The sequence below is a fragment of the Bubalus bubalis genome, chromosome 15, assembly GCF_019923935.1.
Source record: "Bubalus bubalis isolate 160015118507 breed Murrah chromosome 15, NDDB_SH_1, whole genome shotgun sequence".
Classification (NCBI taxonomy): domain Eukaryota; kingdom Metazoa; phylum Chordata; class Mammalia; order Artiodactyla; family Bovidae; genus Bubalus; species Bubalus bubalis.
The window spans coordinates 12,163,313-12,184,833 of NC_059171.1; the positions used below are offsets into that span (position 1 = coordinate 12,163,313).

Here is a 21,521-nt window from a genome sequence, read left to right on the forward strand (position 1 = left end):
CTCCCCCCAGAGTGAGCTAGGGAAAGGGCAGCTGGGGTGAGGAGGTCAGAGGGAAGGGAGGCCCTCGCATGGGGTCACAGATGGCGACCCGCCCCCATGGTACTTGGACGACTTAAGCAGATTGGCAGTAAGGACGACAGTGTTGAGTTCTCTAAGGTGTTTAGGTTTCCACCTCAGAAACCTGAGGCAGAGATAGGACTTCTTTCCTCCATATCTAGCACAACAACATCACAAGGGTCTTTTCCAGCCTAAAAGGAGGACTGTTGTCATTGCGTAGTTGCTCAGTGGTGTCCAACTCTTGTGACCCCATGGACTGTAGCCCACCAGGCTCCTCTGTCCATGGAATTCTCCAGGCAAGAATACTGGAGTGGGTTGCCATTTCCTTCTCCAGGGGATCTTCTCAACCCAGGGATCGAACCTGGGTCTCCAATGCTGCAGGGGGTCTCCTGCATTGCAGGCAGATTCTTTACTGGCTGAGCCACCAAAAGGAGAGTAGAAATCAATATTTCTCAAAAAAGCATCTTAATTATTTTTGACAAAGTGTTTCTTCATGCTTTATACAACATTTCTTTGTGTATTAAGAAGTGCACAGGTGAATACTTTGTCAAGATAATACATTCTGGCCTTAGAAATTCAATGTGAGGTAAATCTAAATTAGATACCATCCCATATGATTTAAGGGCTTCCCTGGTGAATAGACAGTAAAGAATCTGCCTGCATTGCAGGAGACCCAGGTTCGATCCCTGGGTCAGGAAGATTCCCTGAAGAAGGGAATGGCAACCCACTCCAGTACTCTTGCCTGGAGAATTCCAAGGACAGAGGAGCCTGGCAGGCTACAGTCCATGGGGTCGCAGAGTCAGACATGACTGAGTGACTAACACTTTAACTTTCACATATGGTTTAAAACAAAACACTGAGATTTAAAACAAAACAAAAGACTTGCTACAATACTAGCTCATGTACAAGGTGACCTTCAGACAAGGGCTCTAAAAACAAAAATGTGCAGTCCTCCTCAAGTGTGGCAGGCTAACTTTCTGATTCTGTAATTAAGTTGTAATTGACAACTGGGATGGGCAAGAGAATAAGGGGAAAATAAATTTAATTCTATCTTCGTAAAGGGTGCTTTACCACTATGAAAACTCATTCATGAGTTGGTTTTTTATCATTGAAACCTTTAAAAAGAAAAAAAAGCTAGCATTTACTGAACATTTACTAAGTTATGTACTTTGGATGACTTATTTCATCTAGTTTCACAACGTTTCCATAAGGCAGGACCTGTTGTCATCCTACAGGGCAGAACAGCTCAGCGAGGTTGAGGAAGGAGCACCAGTCTGATCGCAGAGACCAAGCATGGAACCCTCTGCGTGAGGAAGACGTGCTCATCCTGAGTTTAACATTCCCTAAGGGCACAAGTCTACCCTTCCGATTTCTCTGCCTCTCACTCAGAAACACAAGTCCTATGCTTTAAAATAATTAAAATGCCGTAAGAAATCATTGATTCAGAATATCATGGACGAGAGAATTCAATGTCAGTCTTACAGAATATTAAGACAAATTAGGTTTTATTTGTGTCGCATACACAATAACCATGGACAGCTTGGTCTGTTACACACGCATAAGTGAAAAGCTCAGCTTGAGTGTACAAGAGTTTAAACCTCAACCACTGGGTGAGTATCTGCTTTTGCTAACTTAACATTTCTTATACCTAAATAAACATCCTTGTTTGTTCTCACAAGTAACAACTAAGTAGATTGATATTCCCCTAACAAACTTCAGTACCTCTTTTCTTGTTTAATCACGGAGGAGAACACAGAACAACTAGCCCCTGCTAAATTCGACACCAGGGATTTCTGAAGGAATACAACTTCATGCCAACAAATAAACCTGTATGTCTCTACCAGTGTAAACTAACAGCCATAAAGGCACTTGTCAGCCTTCAGAGAAAGGAGCACAACGGTGTTCAGCTTTCCTCCTGAGCAGAGTCGCCTCTCTTGACCGGAAAGAAAAGGGGGACCCCACTCTCCTTTCTAGAGAGTTCCTTTGACAAACGAACAGCAAGTCGAGTTGTTGCCGGGGTATATTTTGCCTTTTATGAAAGAAGGGAAGAGGTACTGGAAATGCAATCTTCATCCTGAACGACAGCAATGACTTTTCCCAGGGGACATCTCAGCAAGTCTCAAAGGACACCACACCCCCTTCTCACCCAAGATATATGTGAAACATCAGACGTGCTTTAAAATGCTTCATTTTAAAAAGAAGCAAAACTCAAGTGTTTTCTCATTATCTCATATTTTGGGACCCCACTTCTTTGGCATAGAACCAGTTTCTCCCTTGCATAATGGTAGATGTAGTTACTGCAAAATTACTGTTGGTTTCTTTCCCTAGGTATTGAAAGAGCAACTTCTCAGTCTGACTTGCATCACCTACTTAAAAGGTAGAGTCAACATCTTTTCTCATGGAAAGTAGTTAACATTCATTAAACGTCTATTGGGTGCCAGACTACGTACTGAGTTCTTGACGTGCTGATCTAATTTTTAACTTATTCTCACAACGACTTGGTGGGCAGGTATCTCCATTCTGTAGGTGAGGAATTTAAGGTACAGGGAGCTTAAGCAATCTGCTCGGTGTCCGCTGGCTGGTAAATGGTGAAACTGGCCTAACCCATCTGCCCAACCCTGAAGACTCATAAACTATATACTCTATAGTCCATGATAAACCCTCACTCAGCAAAACTCATTTCATTTCCTGGTGAGGGGTGAATGCCATCCATTTTCCATGTCATCGAAACATATGCTTTCTTCTTCTTTCAAATTATTCCTCTCTTGCTATCTGAGTTTTTGAAGAAACAGAAAGACAAGAAAATGTTAGAGAATGCATTGCCTGTCTGCTGCTTGGCGTCTGCCAGCCCAGAGGGCATCTGTTTCAAAGTCACTCACAATGAATAAAAAACTGGGACAAAGACAGGGACTGGACCTTTGAAGATACTGACAAGCTGTACATGTCTTGATATCTCAAAATAATCACTCGTTAGCTGATATTACACCCACCGACGTGGCCGAAAGAAGGACCAGAACCTGACCGATACACTCACCAACCTTGCTTTCCCAATTGGGAAGGCAGATCTGTCTCTCTGTTTTCAATTCCTATTCCACTACTTTAAACAAAGGACTTTTTTTCCTCCTATGCATTTCCTTTTCTCTGCTCTGTCCCAGGCAGTCCTATGAATCCTAAATTGAATCTCGCTGTCTAAGAAGTAAATAAAATGCACAGTTTTTAAAGATCACCTCTGAGAAATGACACATTGTGAAAATGAGATTCTGGCCCTGATTTCTAGAGTATGAGAGTCCCAGGTCCTCTCAGGGCTGGGCACTTTCTAATATTTTATTTGAAAGGAATGGGTGTGATCCACACGTAAACATCCAAAGCATTATGCTTTCCTTTAAATCTACTCCCAAGCTTGACTTAACCCAAACCACTTCATGAAATGGATTTATAGAAGATATAGACTAATCGAAAGAACCTGCAAAAGAAATTATGCTCCAGAAGCATAACTTATTACACTAGGAATAAACTTTTCTTCCCAGCAAATGCTACCCAGCACCCCTCAAGGAATACTTTTATCCAGCAACTTAAGTAAGCCCCTTCGCCATCTATTCTGCTCTCCTTAAAGAAATACATTATCAGCATAGTTAAGACATACCAAAGCTTACCTTTCTGTAAGTAACAAAAATGGTGGTTAAAGGTTATTTTCTTCCATTCAGCTGCTGGGACCCTTGCTGGGACTGGAGTGTCTTCCCCTGAGGCCACACCCAGTGCATGGCTCTGCTTCCCCAGCCTCTCCCTTCTCCTTCAGTCAAACATTAACCATCGACTGGTTTTATTGATTTTCATCAGATGTCATAAATGGAATTGTAATCCAGGAAAGAAATGTGTTTGTACCAAAAGCAGTTCGTTCACATCTAATACATCTCAGAACAAGTTTCTGAATATCAGAATGTAGGTTAAATAAAATAGAAGACAAGAGGAAGTTAGCATGGAAAAACTTTCTGTGTATTCAACTGTCTGTAGAGTGTGAGTTCCCTGACATCTCTGAGCTTCCTCCATATTTTGCTCTCCCAACCCTTGTGCGCTTAGTCGCTCAGTCGTTTTCAACTCTTGGCGACTCCGTGGACTGTAGCCCCCCAGGCTCCTCTGTCCATGGGATTTCCCAGGCAAGAAGACTGGAGGGGGTTTCCATTTCCTTCTCCAGGGGATCTTCCTGACTCAAGGATTGAACTCGCACCTCCTGTGTCTCCTGCATTGTAGGTAGATTCTTTACCCAGTGAGCCAGAGAGGAAGTCCTCTTTCCCACCACTTGGCACAGAAGAATAATTAACAGATATTTGTGTAGATTCCGTCTTAAACACAGACCAGTACAGGATGTCATGTCTGAGCAGTGACTCAGTTCACTGATAACCAGGCACAAGAGACGGGGGAAATGATTCAGACAGTGCAACCCAGGGTGCAATCTGACAGCACCCGCTTCTGAAGCCCAAGGGTCCTCTTCAAAGTCTGCATGAAACAGCCAGCAGTAGCCTTCCCCCAAAACACAAATCAAGTCCTTTTTCTCACTGTCTGAGATTGGACTTACTAAGAACAAGTTACCACTTTTTCCACTCAAAATGAGGTTTCCGATTAAACAATAAAAGCCTATGGCCTTTTCTAAAGTCAAGGGCTCTTTTTGACGGATTCCTCATTCCCACCCCTCAGTCACTCTGGAAACCTACACTAAAGATGTGAATCAAGGTCGCTTTTATGTCAAATGTGATTGTCATTCTGATACTCATTTCTGGGCCTCTCCTGAGCTGCATTGCATTCTCCATCTGTCTCTAGTGTGCATCTAGTACAGTCAAAGCACAAGAGCACAGCCCACTGTCTAGATGGGCTTCTTCCTTCTCGATCCCCTTGAGAAGACTAAGCCTCACTTGTCTTGGGGACCCTGAAGTGAAATCACCTGGTTGTGGGTCAGCAGTCAGCATGCTCGGTGGACCGGCAGGCCCAGCATGGATCCTTCTTCCTTTGTTTCACAACATAGCTACATTTAGAAAAATGAGGTCAGTGAGGCTAAGCAACTCTCACACTCTTAACACCTCTGCCCTCCTGTGAACCAAATCAAATGACCTTATTCCACAAGATCAAAGAACTTTCACTTGTATGTTTTACTTCCTGAATCAATGACAAAAATTTCAAGGTGTTGCTCAGACTTTGCTTCTTCTTCAGAAACTTGTGGTACTTTTTAATAATGTATGCAAAAAGTACGTTTAAATCTATAAGCTTTTCTTCAAAAGAATGTGTATATATGTACCACTTTTAATCACTGATTCTTAGCAATGATCAAAATTATAGAATCAGGACTCCAGCCTTGGTCTGTCTGATTCAAAGCCTAACCTATTCACCACCACAGCTGTTGAATTTGCCAATTTGTTTTTCTTCTGGTTCCATTTAGGAAGAAATCCATTTGTGTGACCCAGTTCCTGATGGGAGATAGCCAGGTTCCTAAAGTGGGCTTCCCTTTATATATTTTATGTTCTAGGTTCCTAGCTTCTTAAGTCCGGAGAAGGTAATGGCACCCCACTCCAGTACTCTTGCCTGGAAAATCCTATGGATGGAGGAACCTGGTAGGCTGAGAGTCGGACACGACTGAGTGACTTCACTTTCACTTTTCACTTGCATGCATTAGAGAAGGAAATGGCAACCCACTCCAGTGTTCTTGCCTGGAGAATCCCAGAGACAGGGGAGCCTGGTGGGCTGCCGTCTATGGGGTCGCACAGAGTCGGACACGACTGAAGCGACTTAGCAGCAACAGTAGCAGCAGCAGCTTCTCAAGTCAGATTGATTAAATTCTAAAAAGGCCAAAACCACCCATCAGAGAAATTAACAGGTAATTACATCTCTGTATTATAAAGGCTTCTCTTGTGCTCTCCATGATAATAGGTTAGCATAGTTTTCAGAGCTGTGTGTTCACTATTCATACATTAAATTTATAAGTTATAAAATTATCTGGATTTACACTTCTAGATTAAAGTTATCTGGATTTATAATTCTAGATTAAATTCTGCCCTGTGTTTCAGGGTGAACACCTTTGCATTTTAGGAACCCATTCTTATGTAAAAATGAGGCATTTCCAGTTCAATAGTTTAACACTGACAGTAATAATAAGGAAATTTTAATCGATCAGATCAGATCAGATCAGTCGCTCAGTCGTGTCCGACTCTTTGCAACCCCATGAATCGCAGCATGCCAGGCCTCCCTGTCCATCACCAACTCCCGGAGTTCACCCAGACTCATGTCCATCGAGTCAGTGATGCCATCCAGCCATCTCATCCTCTGTTGTCCCCTTCTCCTCCTGCCCCCTATCCCTCCCAGCATCAGAGTCTTTTCCAATGAGTCAACTCTTCACATGAGGTGGCCAAAGTACTGGAGTTTCAGCTTCAGCATCATTCCTTCCAAAGAAATCCCAGGGCTGATCTCCTTCAGAATGGACTGGTTGGATCTCCTTGCAGTCCAAGGGACTCTCAAGAGTCTACTCCAACACCACAGTTCAAAAGCATCAATTCTTCGGTGCTCAGCCTTCTTCACAGTCCAACTCTCACATCCATACATGACCACAGGAAAAACCATAGCCTTGACTAGTTGAATCTTTGTTGGCAAAGTAATGTCTGCTTTTGAATATGCTATCTAGGTTGTTGATAAAGATTACTAATTCCTTTTATCAGAGCAAAGTAGATATAAATTGTTTATATGATGGAAACAAGTGAACAATTGGAAAAGTTAGGATAAATACTTCTGACTAACAGCTTCATGGTATTAGAACATATTAACAATTAATATTAATAGTGTTTTTTTGACATAGCAGCAGCAGCAGCAGCAACCATTCCTCCAACATTAGCCATAGAAAATACATAAGCAGTGTTTGATCTATGGACTGTGCTACTTAGCTAGTTAGCAAGGAATAAAGTTTGGATAGCCTCCCAGACAAAAGTTTGATGAAAAGTAATTAGCCTCCATTGAAATAAATAAATTTAAATTTAAAAAAAAGCTTGATGAAAATTTGAAATGGTTCTTAAATTTCAAAGAATGTTACATTTCTAATATTCTTATTATTTAAAGCTCAAAATAAATTTATGAATGCTAAGTTTTTCCATTTTTCATTCACTTGCACTTTAACTTGGACTTTATTTGCACTACATATCATGTATTTTAAGAACATTTTATCATGCATCTATCAACATAGAGCCTCATCTAATAGGAGTTATATAATACATATACATAATAATACTTTTAATTACTTAATATCTGTCTTACTCATGTTACTGGTGGCAGAAACTGTCTTCCATTAGCACTGAATAAATTCTTATTATTTTATTTATTTGTTTTTTGACCAAGCCATGCAGTTTGCAGGATCTTAGTTCCCAGACCAAGGATTGAACCTGGGCCCTCAGCAGTGGGAGTGCTAGCCCACTAGGAAATTCTCAGTAAATACTTTTTAGAATAAAACTCTTTTGAGTTATTTAATTCAATAACTCCAAATAGTCAGGATTGCATGCAGGCCCAACCAAGGCTAATGGGAACCCAGATACGTGAATGATTTTGGATCCTCTCAAGGCTATGTTTTACATCTTTTATTCCACATTTATTTAGTGGAATGACTTGAAACTAATTTTCTGCTGGTGAATGTTTTAGACCAAAGCAGAATTTTCTCTAATTCCTTTCACCAGCCAAGGCAGTGTCCATTTTCTGATAAATGTAAGCAACATAGCCCCCACTCTCACATTGTCCTTATTCTTGTCCTTGAGTTTGGGCTTTTTATTGTTTTTCACGTTATTGTTTCAGGCAATTTCCCAGACCAGAACACTCTAAGGAATTACTAAGTGATTTAAGACTTAGATATTAAAACAAAACACTAACGCCAAGTAAAAAACACTGAACCATACATAATGAAGTTTCAAAATCTTAGCTATGACTTGTGCTCATCCTAAAAATATTCAAAAAAGACAGTTTGAAGCTAACGAAAAGTTTTTTCCCTGTTTTCAATTTTGACAGAAGTGGATCCGGTTTGCATTTGTTTATTTCAGGAATATTTTAACTCCATCTATAGAGGGTTACTTCTGACAATTGCCTAGTAGGCAGTTGGTCCTAATAGGCACTAGGTCCTTAATCTGGCTCCAGTTACCCCTATCAGGAAACTTCTGGAGAACCCTATGACTGGAATGGTTAGTAAGTATCCACATCAGACATAGATTGGACAAATGCTTTCTAGAACTTTCTAACTATGGGCAGTTTATTAAAACTGGGCCTCCTATGATGAGATCCTGACTCAGGAGGTCACGGATGCATCCCAGGGATCAATATTTTTTTAAACCCCTCTGGATTCCTGATGCAAGTAATCACATGGACCCTTTTCTGAGAAACACAGCTTAGTGATTCTGTGCTCTATCTGTGAGTAAATATTCTTTAACAAGGTCTGTCCTTGATAATAATTTTCCCCCACCATTTCTGCAGGACCTGTCTCAGACAACACTGAGGTTGAGTTGATGTCATCCATGTAGACTGAATCTGGCAAACACAAAGATGCTTATCTTGCCTCAGACATTTTTTTCACAGTCTACTGAACATTTCATTTGACCTCAAATTTTTTTCTTAATTCCAAGAAATTACAATAATCTTGTTGCTTTTCTGAGTCTGATCTCTGTATCTCTTACCAGATTTCACCAGCATTGGTCTTCTCTCACATCCAGTTCAATGCTCAGACTATTGCATCTTATTTCCACCTCCAGTATCCCATGGAAGCTGCACTCCCAAAGGCGATAACAACCCCGTTTGATAATCAGAAACGCTGCACTTTACCAGATCTCTCACAACATGTGACACTATCAATAGCCTTCCCTGAACTGCCCTTTATCCTTAGTTTATTTGCGAATATTGTTCTGATTTCTTTTCTACTTCTCGAGCCAGTCTCTGGCAGTTCCATTTGTAGCCTCACCAGACTCCTTGGGTCAATGCCGGGTTATCTCGCCTTATCACTCATTCTAGAAGGTTGGATCTGTTCCCATCTGTACAGCAAAGTCTCAGGTCTCTCAGCATAGATCCCTCCCCTGGCTTGGGTTTCAGTCTTTTTACACCAACCAATTATTGCCAAAGCTCCCTTTATATGTCCCAAATGCACTACAAACTCAACATATCCGAAATTAACCTCACCATTTCACTCTCTCCCAAACTGAGCCTCTTGGAACACTACCCCTTCATGTTAGCCTTGGTAGTCACCAAGCCTTAGCCAGGGTGCTGTGATTGATTGGTAATTCCTGTCATGCGTACAAATAGGAGGCTGGCAGTGAATACGCCTGGGAATCACCCACCTTGCCTAGGAAGGACTCTGTGACTTGGACACGAGGGCTCAGTGAACTCTGGATTGCCTTCTCTACTTATGAGTTTCTCATGGGAAAACAAAACATTGGAATCGCCTCTGAAAATGTTGTCCTTAAGAAGTATTTCCTGGAGAAGAATAGTATTTTCAACACATGGTGATGAAATAACTGCATACCCACATGCAAAGGAATGAAGTCAAAACTCCTATATCATACCATCCAGAAAAATGAACTCAGAGTGGATTAAAGACCTGAAATTAGGGACTCTATAAAACTCTCAGAAGAAAACAGTGGTAAATCTGAATGTCTTTGGATTTGGCAATGGTTTCTTAGACATAACAGCAAAAGCACAAACAACAATAGAAAAACAAATTGGACTTCATCAAAGTTAAGAATTTGTGCTTCAAAGAACACTATTAAAAGTGGGGGACTTCTCTGGTGGTCCAGTGGCTAAGGCTTCCCACTCCCAGTGCAGGGGGCCCAAGTTCAATCCCTGGTCAGGGAATCAGACCCCACATTCCACAACTAAGAGCTTGCATGCTGCAACTATAATCAGATTCCACATGCTGCAACATAGACCCAGTGCAGCAAATAAATAAAAATAATTTTATTTTTTTACAGTGGAAAGGCCACCCACAGGATGAGAGTAAACCACATATCTGAGGAGGGAGCTGTAGCTAGAACACATTTAAAAAAAACTCTTAGAATTCAAAAATAACTAGATTAAAATCCATCAGAAATAGACAAAGGATAAGAACAGATATTATTAAAGAAGGTATTCAAATAGCTAACAAACACATGAAAAGATGGTCAACATCATTAGGCATAAGCATGATGTAAATCAAATCCATAGTAAGGTACTACTTTATACTCATTAAGATAACTATAACAAAAAGGACATATAATAGCAAGTATTGGAGAGTATATAGAGAAATCAGAATCTTTGTATATACTCAGTGGGAATGTAAATGATAAAGTCACTTTGGAAAAAAAAATCTGGAAATTTCCTCAAAAACTTAAACCATCTGACCTAGCAATGTCATTCTTAGGTATGTATCTAAGAAAAAAATGACATATGTCCACATAAAAATCGGTGCATGAGTGGTCACGGCAGCATTATGCATAATAACTAAAAGTGAAAACAACGAAATGTCCACTCAACCAACAAACGGATAAACAAAATGTGGTGTATCCAGGTAATAGGGTATTCTTTAGCCACAAAAAGCAATGGAGAGCTGGCATATGCTACAACATAGATGAAGTAAAAGTAGCCAGACAAAAAAGGCCAAACACTGTATGACTCCATTCATGTGAAATGCCCAGAACAGGCAAGTTCATAGAGCTAGAAAGTAGATTCAGGGTTGCCTGAGGTCAGGCAGTGGGTCGATGGGGTTAGAAGTTTATGTTAAAGGATATGGGGTTTCTTTTCGTAGTGATGAAAATGTTCTAAAATTCATTGCAGTGACGGTTGCAGGATTCTGTAAATATACTAAAAACAACTATTGAGTTCTGTACTTTAAATTGGTAACTTTTATGTACATTAATTTTTATCTCAGTAAAGCTGTTACCAAAAAAAGGAAGAGGTAATTCCTGCAGCCAAACTCACCCTGATATGAAATACAAGACATAGGTTTAAACATTTCCAGTTACCTCAAACAAAGAACTTCAGAACAAATTCATTGTGTTCTATTATCATAGATGATTTGAGGGATTTTAATCATGATAGTCTCACCTAAATGTATTTGTTTTGCTTATTTTACTTATTATTTGATCTCATCTTCTGTGTTTTACTTTCAAAAGTGTATATAAGAACATTTCCATTCTTGAAAGTTCTCTGCCCTGAGCAAAGAAGGAAGGAAAAGAGGACCAGGTGACCACAGGCCTTTCCGTCTCCCTCCTAGCGCTTCAGGTCAGTCAGTTCAGCACTAGAGAAACTCTTTGAATTCACTGCCCCCCAAAAAGGGAAGTCTACTTTCTTTCGACATGACCAAATCTAGTAACTCGGAAAAAAAAGAGAAATTTTTTTCTTCCTTTGGTCTTCCGGCTCTGGGTAATATTAAGCCTAGGGTCACGTACGCACACAATAATAATGCAGGAGAATTTCTGGAAAAGCTCTGTCTTCTTAAGCCTGAAATTTTCCAGTTGCTACATGAGAAAACCCAGGAATGAAATCTCACACCTGAGATCCACTTTGCTGTTCTTCAGGAGAAGCCTGAAGGAGGAGGAAAGAGGAAAGCCACTGGGGAAAGATTCTTGAGGATCACCAATGAGTGCTCAGGTAATGCCAGGTCCCCTCACAAAGCATGGGGGAGGCCCCAGACCGTCTTTGATTAAACTATTGGAGTCTCACTCAAACTGTGCCCCTATTTTAAACCCTGTGATCTTGTCCGGTGAGTCCCAGAGGCAAGGCTCCAAAGAGACTGTTTTACTCCCATATCTTCCCAGTTCTGCTGCTAAGCATGAGAAGCAAAGGGGATTGCCTAGAACAAGCACTATATCCAATAGGATTGATTTACAAGCCAGAGGTGGCTGTACCTTCTCCAAGTTACCACTTTATACAAAAGAAAACTAATCAGTTAACAACACAGGACTTGACTAAAAGTTAACCAAAAACCACCACTCTTTCTATCCTCTGAGCTTTCCGAAAACAATTAATTTTTAGTACTTCTTAACCCTGGCTGCACAGAAGCAAAGTGATTCTAATTGGATTGGCGTTTGATGATCTGACAACAGCCATCTCTATGTTCTCCTTGGTACCAAAGGCTCAGCTGAGCTTGAGACTCACCGATCCAAGGCCTGCCCTTTGTCAGGCACTTTCCTAACTGGTCTCAGCGTATTACCCTCACAACAATGCTGTGAGGTCATTATTTGTATTACTTTGCAAATAAAGAAACCGAGAAAAAAAGAAGATAAAAATAGACTCACCAAGGCTTGAATCCAGGTGTGAATTAAAAAAATATATATATATATATATCAGAGCACTTCATAGCTACCCAGGGCTGAGAGCCTTTAATAGGCTGCAGGGTGCCTTTCCTATGCGGCTCTACTTATCCACCAGGTACCAGAATCAGAGGCAGCTTACACATCAGCTCACAGACCACAGCCCAAACATCCACACTCCCACCCCGACATCATTCCCACCAGCTGTCCCTTTGCCCCACCTTTTCTGAGAGCTCCTTCCCTGGGAATCCTGCCCTGGCCTCGAAACCTGCCCTGGTGTCATTTCCATTCCCAGATAACACCAACTACTTTACCCCCTAGAGCACGTTCCACCCAGATCTCCTCCCCAGCTGGTATCCTCTTAGACATCCCCCTGACCTTTCTCGGCGTGGAAGGAGAGCATCACCTGGCCAACTTGGATCCAGTCTCTCTCTCAGCTGGTCTGGAAGAAGGTCACCCTGTCTCAGAGCTAATGAGGAAGTGGTTAGCTTTACTGGAGTTCAGCTCAGACCAGCCCAGCCCAGAAGCCAATATTGTTCAAAGAATTAGACACGCGGCCAGGTGCACTTTGCCCCAGCAGTCAATCAATTATCCCTGACTTCCTGGGTTTTTTACATATTGTTCGTTGTTTAGTCACTCAGTCTTGTCTGATTCTTTTGCAACCTCCTGGACAGCAGCAGGCTAGGCTCCTCTGTCCATGGGCTTTTCCATGCAAGAGTACAGAATGGGTTGCCACTTCCTTCTCCAGGGGATCTTCCTGACCCAGGGATCCAACCACAATCTCCTGCTTGGCAGGTGGATTCTTTATCGATGAGCCACCTGGGAAGCCCCTTCCCCCAATAACTGAACATCCTCTCCATTACTGGGGTATCACATGGCTCCCAGTACAACAGTGCCAATGTGCTGACTTTCCTTCTGGAATTTAACAGGGGCCTTGGACTTTGACTTGGACTTGGGCTTCCCTGGTAGCTCAGCTGGTAAAGAATCCGCCTGCAATGCAGGAGACCTGGGTTCGATCCTTGGGTTGGGAAGATCCCCTAGAGAAGGGAAAGGCTGCACACTCCAGTATTCTGGCCTGGAGAATTCTAGGGACTGTATAGTCCCTGAGGTTGCAAAAAGTCTGAGTGAGTTTCACTTTGGACTTTGAAATTAATTTTCTGTCTTTGGAATAGAGGACCATTTGGTCTTTTTCTTTGTTGATCACGAGGAAAAGACTGGAGGGAGAATTACCACAGAGCCAGTCCCAGGGCTCTCAGGGTCAAGGACACATTTCCTGAGCCTGACACGGGCAATGAGAACTTATTTCTCCCCATTTTTAGTCAGCTCCCTAATAAACTATTAGTCTATTATCCTTTGTGGAGAAGGAAATGGCAACCCACTCCAGTATTCTTGCCTGGAAAATTCTATGGACAGAGGAGCCCGTGGGGAGTCCATGGGGTCACAAAGAGTCGGACACGACTGAGAGACTAACATATGTACACTCTTCTTTGAGTCAGAGTGTTTAAGACCACAGCTTTTGGGGACTGGCAAATTAGGATCTGAATCCCAATTCCAATGCTATTCTTGACTCCTATATTTATCACCAACAAAGATTGGGAAATCTTAGACTAGACCTTCCATAACTGAACCGCCTACTCTGTGCTCATAACAGCAGTGGTACCATTAAGGGGTTAAAACACTAAGGTGCAATAGGGGTGTTTGTAGGGAGCTCTGAACTCTGCTTAAAAATGGTACCAAGATATGTAAGAATATACTGAAGGTAGAAAGAGGAGATTCCAACATCTTCCATTAATTACTTTTCTAAGGAGCCTTTCAACCCTACTCTACCTGCCTTGAGAGTGTTTTGCCATTTGCCTCCCAACCTCACTCAGACCAGGAACCAACAGCAATTAGCCTCATCTACCACAAGCGTGGTGTTGGAGAAGACTCTTGAGAGTCCCTTGGACTGCAAGGAGATTCAACCCGTGCATTCTAAAGGAGATCAGTCCTGGTTGTTCATTGAAAGGACTGATGTTGAAGCTGAAACTCCAATACTTTGGCCACCTCATGCGAAGAGCTGACTCATTGGAAAAGACTCTGATGCTGCGAGGGACTGGGGGCAGGAGGAGAAAGGGACGACAGAGGATGAGATGGCTGGATGGCATCACCAACTCAATGGACATGAGTTTGAGTAAGTTCCAGGAGTTGGTGATGGACAGGGAGGCCTGGCATGCTGCAATTCATGGGGTCGCAAAGAGTCAAACACGACTGAGCAACTGAACTGAACTGAACTGACCACAAGCCTAGAAGGCTTAATCAACCTAATCTCGTGGTATTGCAAAGGCTGCTAGGAAACTAAAATTGGTGTCGTTGATAAGCAAACCAAATACAAAGGAAGCCACAGAAAGCTAAGTTCAAATTCTCATATAAGTTTCTATTTTAAAAGCTAAAATACAGCAAACATCAGTGAGAAAGCTTGAAATAAGTCATTAGCATCTCAGTGGACACCATTTGGACATATTTCTCACCAAATGGCTTCTGAAAGTGCAGTGAGAACTCTGATTTCTATTGGTAGCTGACTAGAGAGTTGCCCTGACTTTATAACCCTGCAGCAGCGTCTTTGGATTTGGTGGACATACAACTCTCCCCAGTAGGGACCTTGCACAGTTTTCAAATGTAGCCCATGTGATTTCTCCAGGAGCTGTTTTGCCACCCAATGTGTTCAGCCCTGAATTTAGGGATGGTCCCCAATTCCGACTTGACTATTTAGTCTGATCATTAAGCAGTTCCTTTGTCTTTCTTCCATTTATTTGTTTACTTACGCCTTCTCCTTCTCCCTCCCCCCGCCCCGCAACCACCAAACATTCAGTCCATCCCTCTCCCACCCCACCTCCCCCTTGGCAACCACAAGACTATTGTCTGTGTCTGTGAGTTTGCTTCTCTTTCCTAGATGAGTTCATTTGTGTCATATTTTAGATTCCACATATAAGTGGTATCACATGTTGTTTGCCTTTTTCTAAATTACTTCTAAATGATGATGAGGTCTATTTAGCAAGTATCTATTCTGTGCCAGATGCTGGGCAAAGTGCTTGGCTTATCTTATCTCTAGTGTACGCAAGACTGAAAGGTAGATCACAGTCTCCAACCCCAATTACAGAAACTGAGCCTCATGGAAGTCAAATACCTTGTTCATAGACACATAATTGGTGGTTACGGAGCTAAGATTTGGATTCAGATAACTCAGGATCTTTGTCATTGTGAACACTGTTCCTGATTTATAGAGGTGTCCTAGTCACAGCTTCTACCCTGGACACCAGGACCACATCCTTTCTCCTATTACTTGGACTTAAGTGGCTCAACCAAACAGAAGAGGCCTTAGTATACAACTAACTGTTTCACATAGTTTAAAAAAAGTTCTAGAGAACTTACATCAAAGCCAAAATTGTTACTTTGGGCAAACTCACTAATGTTGAAGTAGGCAGTGTTAAACCAGCCCTGTTTATTCATCTACTTCTATATTCCCTCCAGGACATATTTATATGAGTTCATCCAGACTGCTCTGTCCAAATGCCATCCTCTCCATTTCAGAAGTTTACTAAGGTTCTGCTGAGGTTGAGGAAGGTGGTAACCACTCTTAGCATCTTCCAGGCTTAAAGCATGCCAGCCATTCCATGAGGAGAGGAACTCTAGGGTGATAAGAAAAAGTTTCTCTTATAGATGTCTTCCAGCAAAGAAATGAAGTGATGATGATATAATCTAAATGTTATCATTTTGCAAATGCCTAGTGAAATAATGAGTCTAGGTAAAGACTAGACTGTCCCATCACATGTTGGCAAACTGGTCACTAGATGCCTTCTGGTAGAAGTATGCAATACCATTTATACAGGATTATTCCTGGGAAAATATACCTGAGTCAGATTAAACCTCAATTCTAGAGTGTACATCCAACAATGTATATCTTTTTGCATTGACTGTATAAAAGATGTACATTCTCTATAAGGGTATCTCTTACATCCACCATTGATAAAAGCAAAGCATATAACATGAAAACTTAACTTAGTAAAAAGGCTTTTCAGCTGGAATTTAAATTAATGAGATCCATCTAGGATCATCTTTCTGCTGGTGATTAATTTGATTCAAGGATTGATGTAGAAGGCCCACAGGAGTATCTGTAGTCTATGGTTGGATACCAAATGCTTCAGTTAGGCTGTGTGTGTGTGTGTGTGTGTGTGTGTGTGTGCAACTTGAATTCTCTTATTGTAACATTTTGCAGTGGAAAAATTTAAACATAAACAGAAGTAGAGAGATTAATGTAATGAACACATGTACCAACTTCCAGCTTTAGCAGTTAACACCTCATGTCCAGCTTTGTTCCATCTGTGCTTCCCTTGAAACACATGACCTGATCCCTCACCCTAGAGCATTCAAACTGACTTCTTAGGAAAAAAGAAATACTGGTCTTTCCTAGAAGCAGACTTCTGGTCAACTCTCAGTTCAGTTCAGTTCAGTTCAGTCGCTCAGTCGTGTCTGACTCTTTGCAACCCCATGAATCGCAGCATGCCAGGCCTCCCTGTCCATCACCAACTCCCGGAGTTCACTCAAACTCATGTTCATTGAGTTGGTGATGCCATCCAGCCATCTCAGCCTCTGTCATCCCCTTCTCCTCCTGCCCCCTATCCCTCCCAGCATCAGAGTCTTTTCCAATGAGTCAACTCTTCACATGAGGTGGCCAAAGTACTGGAGTTTCAGCTTTAGCATCATTCCTTCCAAAGAAATCCCAGGGCTGATCTCCTTCAGAATGGACTGGTTGAATCTCCTTGCAGTCCAAGGGACTCTCAAGAGTCTTCTCCAACACCACAGTTCAAAAGCATCAATTCTTCGGCGCTCAGCCTTCTTCACAGTCCAACTCACATCCATACATGACCACAGGAAAAACCATAGCCTTGGCTTTTTGGGCCCCAAAATCACTGCAGATGGTGACTGCAGCCATGAAATTAAAAGACGTTTACTCCTTGGAAGGAAAGTTACGTCCAACCTAGATAGCATATTGAAAAGCAGACACATTACTTGGCCAACAAAGGTCCGTCTAGTCAAGGCTATGGTCAACTCTACTAGAAGTCAAATGATCCTGCATCACCTGGACTATAGGCCAAGCTTCTCAATTCATAAAATTACATCAGCTTTTCTCTCTACCTGACTGGCATCCAATGAACAGCAGCTCTTCTACTTTTAAACTGGTTGGGCTCTTGGAGGCTTTTTCCAAAACTGTTTATGCTAGGGTCTGAAGAGGCACCATGCAAGTTACTCTTAACATTGCTTATTTGTGGTAGACAATTTTGAGGAACTTTTGCTCTCTGGACCACAGAAATTCATGAGTTGAAAATTCAACAACTGAGAGGAATTGACTTTCAGGCTCTAACCAAGCAGCTGAGTCTTTGCTTGGCTGCTGCTACCCAGAACACTGCTATATTTAAAATGGTTAATCAACAAGGACCTACTGTAGAGCACATGGAATTCTGCTCAATGTCATGTGGCAACCTGGATGGGAGGGGAGTTTGGGGAAGAAGGGATATATCTATATGTATGGCTGAGTCCCTTCACAGTACACCTGAAACTATCACAACATTGCTTGTTAATTGGCTATACCTCAATACAAAATAAAAAGTTTAAAATAAAACAAGGACTGTGAAGAAAGGTGAGTGCCGAAGAATTGATGCTTTGAACTGCGGTGTTGGAGAAGACTTTTGAGAGTCCCTTGGACTGCAAGGAATCCAACCAGTCCATTCTAAAGGAGATCAATCCTGGGTGTTCTTTGGAAGGAATGATGCTAAAGCTGAAACTCCAATATTTTGGCCACCTCATGCGAAGAGTTGACTCATTGGAAAAGACTCTGATGCTGGGAGGGATTGGGGGCAGGAGGAGAAGGGGACAACAGAGGATGAGATGGCTGGATGGCATCACCGACTGGATGAACATGAGTTTGAATGAACTCCTGGAGTTGGTGATGGACAGGGAGGCCTGGCGTGCTGCAATTCATGGGGTCGCAGAGTTGGACAAAACTGAGCGACTGAACTGAACTGAACTGAACTGAAAACCAAAAGAAAGTGTATATATTTAATAGTATGCTACCATCACTCATCTAGGGCCAGACATCCTGGAGTCAGAAGTCAAGTGGGCCTTAGGAAGCATCACTAGCAACAAAGCTAGAGGAGGTGATGGAATTCCAGCTGAGCTATTTCAAGTCCTAAAAGATGATGCTGTGAAAGTGCTGCACTCAACATGCTAGCAAATTTGGAAAACTCAGCAGTGGCCACAGGACTGGAAAAGGTCAGTTTTCATTCCAATCCCAAAGAAAGGCAATCTCAAAGAACGTTCAAACTACCACACAATTGCACTCATCTCACATGGTAGCAAAGTAATGCTCAAAATTCTCCAAGGGAGGTTTCAACAGTACATAAACTGTGAACTTCCAGATGTTCAAGCTGGATTTAGAAAAGGCAGAGGAACCAGAGATCAAATTGTTGACATCTGTTGGATCATAGAAAAAGCAAGAGAGTTCCAGGAAAACATGTACTTCTGCTTTATTGACTATGCCAAAGCCTTTGACTGTGTGGATCACAACAAACTGTGGGAAATTCTAAAGAGATGAGAATACCAGACCACCTTTCCTGCCTCCTGAGGTATCTGTATGCAGGTCAAGAAGCAGCAGTTGGAACCAGACATGGAACAATGGACTGGTTCCAAATCAGGAAAGGAGTACGTCAAGGCTGTATATTGTCACCTTGCTTATTTAACTTATATGCAGAGTACACCATGTGAAATGCTAGGCTGGATGAAGCACAAGCTGGAATCAAGATTGCCAGGAGAAATATCAATAAACTCAGATATGCAGATGACACCACCCTTATGACAGAAAGTGAAGACGAACTAAAAAGCCTCCTGATGAAAGTGAAAGAGGAGAGTGAAAAATCTGGCTTAAAACTCAACATTCAGAAAACTAAAATCATGGCACCCGGTCCCATCACTTCCTGGTAAATAGATGGGGAAACGATGGAAACAGTGAGAAACTTTATTTTGGGGGGCTCCAAAATCACTGCAGATGGTGACTGCAGCCCTGAAATTAAAAGACACTTGCTCCTTGGAAGGAAAGCTATAACCAACCTAGACAGCATATTAAAAAGCAGAGACATTACTTTTCCAACAAAGGTCCATCTAGTCAAAGCCATTGTTTTTCCAGTAGTCATGTATGGATGTGAGAGTTGGACCATAAAGAAAGCTGAGCACTGAAGAATCAATGCTGTTGAGCTGTGGGGTTGGAGATTCTTGTTGGAGAAGATTCTTGAGAGTCCCTTGGACTGCAAGGAGATCCAACCAGTCCATCCTAAAGGAAATCAGTCCTGAGTACTTATTGGAAGGACTGATGCTGAAGCTGAAACTCCAGTACTTTGGCCACCTGATAAAGACCCTGATGCTAGGAAATATTGAAGGCAGGAGGAGAAGGGGACAACAGAGGATGAGATGGTTGGATGGCATTACCGACTCATTGGACATGAATTTGAGCAAGCTCTGGGAGCTGGTGATGGACAGGGAAGCCTGGTGTGCTGCAGTCCATGGGGTCGCAAAGAGTTGGACACAACTGAGTGACTGAACTGAACTGAACTGAAGCATTTATCTAACACTGAAGAAGGGGAAGATACTAATTCATATATTAATTTATATACATATATATAATTATGCACATATATAAACACATACAGATATACATTTACTTATACTTTAGAAAATAGAAGGATAAAGCAAATTTGTTTAATAGTTATCATAGGGGAAGCTAGAGATCAAAGTGGAGAGAATAAGAACAGAAGCTAGAACTGCTCTGAATATAACTGACTGTATAGATTTGACATTAGAACCATGCAAATTCTTTACATAACTACAAAACAACTTTAGGTCAAAATTAAAAGAAAGCTACTCTTAAATGGAAAGCAAATGAAACAAACAAAATTCATTATGTATTGAATGAGAAGCATAGCCTGAGAGGAAACAATTCAAACGATTTAAAAACAGCAATATCACTGTGAACCATGGTGGGTTCGATCCTAAGGACAAAAATCACCTTAAAAATCTTAAACTGTTTTCAGAAATTATTCTGCTAGCAATGATATTAATATCATCATTCTGAAACACAGATAGTAAAGCCAAAGTAATTATATTAATACTGCTTGGAGTCAAGATTTAAGCAGAAGAGCAAAAATATACAAATACAAAATCAAAGAAGTTAAATAGCAGTCCTACAATACTAAGTCCAAATTCAAAATTTTAGCAGGAACTCATGATGTATTTTCTCCTAAATAATTTTTATCATTCTGTCCACTGAAACAGCCTAGAAACAATGACCAGCTCATAAGCAATGAGCAGCCCTAAAGCCAGCTTGTGATCTTTAAACATCATTTCTCACAAAAAGAGCTAAGTCTCCTTGAAGAAATTGCTGACTCTTGGTCTGGAGCAGGAAATGTACAAAATGTACCTAGAACATTTGTCATAATGGACAGCGAAGAAGTTATCAAAACCCACTGGAGTTGTATTCAAAGAATTCAGCAAACAAAAAGAGGCTCTCAGAGGCAAAAAATGACTGAAATGAACTAAAAGACATCAAACATGTTTAAATCCATGAGGCTATAATTATACTCAACAACAAAAACTCATTGATCACCCTTGGAGGATGACTAAGAACCAAGTTATCATTATGAATCAGATCAGATCAGATCAGTCGCTCAGTCGTGTCTGACTCTTTGCAACCCCATGAATCGCAGCACACCAGGCCTCCCTGTCCAACACCAACTCCCGGAGTTTACTGAGACTCACGTCCATCGAGTCAGTGATGCCATCCAGCCATCTCATCCTCTGTCATCCCCTTCTCCTCCTGCCCCCAATCCCTCCCAGCATCAGAGTCTTTTCCAATGAGTCAACTCTTCACATGAGGTACCCAAAGTACTGGAGTTTCAGCTTCAGCATCATTCCTTCCAAAGAAATCCCAGGGCTGATCTCCTTCAGAATGGACTGGTTGGATCTCCTTGCAGTCCAAGGGACTCTCAAGAGTCTTCTCCAACACCACAGTTCAAAAGCATCAATTCTTCGGTGCTCAGCCTTCTTCACAGTCCAACTCTCACATCCATACATGACCACAGGAAAAACCATAGT

General features: G+C 41.7%; 1 protein-coding gene across 4 annotated transcripts in view; it reads right to left on the reverse strand.

Annotated features, from left to right (window-relative positions):
* The window catches only part of CDH17 (cadherin 17), an 86,216-nt gene extending 73,333 nt beyond the window's left edge, over positions 1–12,883 (reverse strand). The window contains exons 1-2 of one of the 4 annotated variants that reach the window (XM_044928532.1): positions 12,723–12,840; positions 9,396–9,531 (exon numbers count right to left, since the gene is read on the reverse strand). The gene's annotated coding sequence lies outside the window, so the exon portion shown is untranslated. Of the gene's footprint in view, positions 1–3,710; positions 3,864–9,395; positions 9,532–12,722 lie in introns of those variants that run through there. The other 3 variants (XM_006076287.3, XM_006076285.3, XM_006076286.4) reach the window with 3 other exon arrangements.
* Positions 12,884–21,521: the final 8,638 nt, after the last annotated feature.